The following is a 4,939-nucleotide window of genomic DNA, read 5'->3' as shown; positions in this document are numbered from 1 at the left end:
CGTTTCTGAGGCAATGGATGATTTTCCATGGATCTGCCATCAACGAGGGGTGTAAAGAGCAAACATACAGAATTTTTTGGTGGTTTCTTTAAGTTTAAGGCTTTTAGTTATAACCAAAGATGACAAGCATTAATTAAATAAATAAATAAATAAAAGTAAATAAAAAGGGAAGTCGTGGCCTAGTGGTTAGAGAGTATGACTCCTAACCCTAAGGTTGTGGGTTTGAGTCTTGGGCTGGCAATTCCCACGACTGAGGTGCCCTTGAGCAAGGCACTGAACCCCCAACAGCTCCCTGGGCGCTGCAGTATAAATTATGCCCACTGCTGTGTGTGTGTGTGTCTGTTCACTTTGGATGGGTTAAATGCAGAGCATGAATTCTGAGTATGGGTCACCATACTTGGCTTAACGTAGCCTTTAGTTGGCTACGTCACTAAATAAATAAGATATATTTACATACAATTGTTGTAATGGACTTTAATGTAATTTAATTTTTCCTACATTTTAGTAGATTAACTAATTTTGCATATTATCCACTTGTAGAACGAGTCTGTAATGCTATTTTAGAGATGAGCAGCTGCATCTCATGCTGATGTCACACTATCTTGCAGTCAGCATGATGCATCCCAGACGGCCATACGACCAACCTATTGCAAAACATGAATGTTACTTTGCTGTGGCGAGAGATAAAAACACACCGTTGGCAGGTTTCTTAATCCCAGCCATTTTTTAAATGTCATTGTAGCTCTGTGTTTTTTTGTTTTTTGTTTTTTTTTAACAAGCCATTACTTATTTTAAGAAATACCATTGTTAAATATAGTGAGAACATATAATACAGAAAAAATGCAAAATTGTTGGGGGTTGGTTACAAGTGTCGGAGTGGGGTAGTTTACAATTTTAATGTTTATGTTTTTTTTTTACTGTTTACTGAAACTGTTTAGTTAATTATTGCTTTTAACAACATAAATAAAACAGCAATGAAAGTTACTAAACTAAAAATGAAAATAATACAAATCACAGACTAATTGAGTAAAAAGGCTATTTTTATACCAATTACACTTACACTCTAAATGTTCTTAGTCTCTGGAGATTTGCGGAAAATCGCTAAAGCAGAAACTCATGCACTTCTGACAGCAAAATGGAAATATTTCCATTGTTTTTTTTAACATTTAAAGATGGAGAATATACCTGTGCATTGTAAGTTATGCATTAAGGAAAACAGCATATCTCAAACACATTAAACATCAGGTCTCTGTCAGCCTCACAAGCAGCCTTTCTGTCAGAGCTTCTAACGGATTGAACTGAAACTATAAACTACTGGCTGCTAGGAGAGAAATAAAATAGAGAAATTCTTTAAATGCAAAGCAAACAAACAAACAATTTTATTTTTATTTGTCTTCATTTTCAAATAAATTTTTCTGTTGCTTGTTTTGAATACTGTGCATGGACAGGGACGTCACTAGATTTTTGCATAGTTTAGAGTGACAAATCGTACCAGCATATTTTTTAGGTCAAAATGTGTAGCCAGTACGCAAAATGTGTACATGTTGGCAGGTCTGCACTAATACAAACCCAACACAACAACAAGAACATGAAAAACGAACATGGAACAACACATTTATTAATCTGTTAATGTTAGTTATTAAAAAGCAGTCATTCAGAGTTTGTTCATATTGTTAGCCACGTTCTACTTGAAGCAGCGCTGCACAGAATGATCACTGTATGACATCAAAGCGAGAGTGATTCGAATACACTGGATCCATGTGCTCTCTTATTGCTCTCGCGGTACTTTGATGTCATACAGTGATCCTTCTGCGCAGCACTGCTTCCAGTCGAACGCACCTGTTGTTGCTGTTAGGTGACTAAGCGGTGTCTGAATAGTGGCCAGATGTGGGGTGATGACATCATCATTTCACAAAATATATGGATTGGCTCTACACACAAAAGTGCAATGGTGTAGTTTTCAGATTTATCCACTCTGGGACCTGGTTTAAAAAAATAGCGTTTTCAAGCTCCTTAAATGCCAGATCCATGTGGACAGGGCCTTAGTTATGTCTTTGTCATTTCACCTAATTTTCCCCTTTGTTTTTAGTTAGTTATTCATTTCACCTGTGTTCTATTAATTAAGTCATTATTCCCTTGCCTGCTTTTGTTCCTGGGGTGTATTCCAGAAAGCACGGTTAACTTACTGTCAGCTATGCCCTAAACTTTCAGTTGATTAACCCCAAACCTTGCTCAAGGTATCAAATCAAATCAATTTTATTGTCACATCACCACAGCACATGTGCCAGACAGTGCAGAACAATTTACATATATAATGTGCAATATACACATAAGCCTGATTCGGACAGTAATTGTTTCTCATGTGGACGTATGTAAAAATAAATGTATGTATCACCTCAGTGATAAAACTCATGGATGGCGATCTATTCACAGTGGATGAGTGAGTTCTGTGATCCTACGAACCTGGGAACGCGCTACTCACGTGACTTACAAAATCACTTAATTGTCTGCTGTAAATAAAATTAATTTTATTTACAAAATGTATTCTTTTTATTGTGTAAGATGCATTTAAACTTAGTTATTATATAAAATCTATTCTTATTATTCCAAGCATATTTTATAATATATAATAATTTTTATTATTTGATTATTTAAATCTCCTGTTTAAAAAGACACACTATAGTTATAAATATACGTGTTATACATTCCTCGACAAAAATCTCGTCACCTATTCAAGTTGTAGGAACAACAAATTATAGCTGATCATTTGGAATCAGAAGTGGCTCATATGAAAGGCAAAGGGCTCTAGATTACGCTTATTTTACCAAAATAAAATCTTATCATGCCTTGATTTTTAATTATTCAATTAGGACAGAAAGGTCAGACTTTGCTTCGACAAAAGTCTTGGCACTTAATAGAAATAATGTACAGCACAGGGCATAAAGTCATGGTGCAGTGGAAAAAGATTGAATATTTTGTATGACTCCCATGAGCTTGGAGGACTGAATCCGTATGTCATGGCAATGACTCAAATAACTTATTAAAGTCATCTGGAATGACAAAGAAAGCATTCTTGCAGGACTCGCAGAGTTCAGCAAGATTATTTGGTTTCATCTTCAATGCCTCCTCCTTCATCTTACCCCAGACATGCTCAATAATGTTCATGTCTGGTGACTGGACTGGCCAATGCTGGAGCACCTTGACCTTCTTTGCTTTCAGGAACTTTGATGTTGAAGCTGAAGTATGAGAAGGAGCACCACCCTGCTGAAGAATTTGCCCTCTTTTGTGGTTTGGAATGTAATGGGAAGCAAGAATGTCTTGATACCTCAGGCTGTTGATGTTGCCATCCACTCCTTGCATGCCCCATACTGAATGTAACCCCAAACCATGATTTTTCCTCCACCGAACTTGACTGTTTTCTGTGTGAATCTTTGGTCCATGCAGGTTCCAATAGGTCTTCTGTAGTATTTGCATTGATTAGGATGCAGTTCAATAGAAGATTCATCTGAAAAATCAACCTTCTGCCACTTTTCCACAGTCCATTCTTCCTGCAAGCTGTGGACCTTGGCAAATGCAACATGATTTTTTAGTTGTTTTCTGTTTAATGCTGGTTTCTGAGCACTAATTCAGCCATTGAGACCACTGCGTGAGAGAATTCGACAAACTGTTAGATACAGAGGTTTCTGGTGACCAGTTCTTATGTAACTCTGCTGTAGTTGGGGGTTGGCCCTGGACTGTCGAACAAACAAACAATCCTCTTGAACAGTTGTCTTACAGGCTCTGCCTGACCTGGGCCTGTCATGAGCTTCACCAGTTTCTTCAAATCTTTTTCTTATCTTCTCCACTTGATATTTAGATACATTAAAGATGTCTGCCACCTCAGCAGGAGACTTGGTTGGTCTTCAGGCTAGTGATGATCAGCACTTTGGTCTGTGGTTGAATCTTTGGCATGCTGTCAAAGGTCAGGATGCATTTCAAATGAAGGTTGTGTGTGCTGGGGTTCTTCTTCTACACACCTGGGAATGTGTTAATTACAGTATTTGTCACAGGTGACGCTCTAATCTGTGATTGGTTGAATCCTTTAAAGATGTGACAAGACTTTGTCTAACCAAAGTCTGACCTTTCTGTCCTAATTAAATAATTAAAAATCAAGGCATGATAAGATTTTATTCTGGTAAAATAAGATAACAAAATAGCAAAATCTACAGGCCTTTGCATTTCATATAACCCACTTCTGATTTCAAATGATCAACTATTAGTCAAGTTATTATTAAGTTGATTTGAGAAAGCCAACTTACTGAAATCCTATTTAAACTTATTATTATTCTTTTTCTTCTTATTATTATTATTCTTCTGTCCCAAAACTCCTCTAGACCTTTAACTCTACAAACTCCAAACTCAGGTCAGACTTTCAGACTGTTCTGACTTGGTGTGCTATATCTTTTCAGACTGATTTGACTTTCAGTTTTCTTAAAAATTAATATTAAAAATCATTAAAAAAAAACCATAGACTTACATTGCAGAGTGCTCAAATTGAGCCAAGACTACGGTGGCCCATTAGTGCACAAGCCAAACATTCAAATCTAAACTCCCTGAAACCCCTAGACTCAATTAAACTACCATTCTATGTCAGTATATCTATCTATCTATCTATCTATCTATCTATCTATCTATCTATCTATCTATCTATCTATCTTCAAACATTTTCTTGCTTTCTTTCTTCCTTTCTTTCTATAGGTCTATCTATCTACTCATCTAATATTTCTAATCCATCTATCTATCTATCTATCTATCTATCTATCTATCTATCTATCTATCTATCTATCTATCTATCTATCTATCTATCCTAGCAACATGCTTCTAATGTTAGAAACATGCTAGTCAAATGCTAATCATGCTAGAAACATGTTAACGACATGCTGTCGCATGCTAGTCATGC

This window comes from Carassius carassius, chromosome 46 (genome assembly GCF_963082965.1).
Source record: "Carassius carassius chromosome 46, fCarCar2.1, whole genome shotgun sequence".
Lineage (NCBI taxonomy): Eukaryota > Metazoa > Chordata > Actinopteri > Cypriniformes > Cyprinidae > Carassius > Carassius carassius.
The sequence above is the reverse complement of the archived record's forward strand: the minus strand, read 5'-3'. Positions refer to the sequence as shown.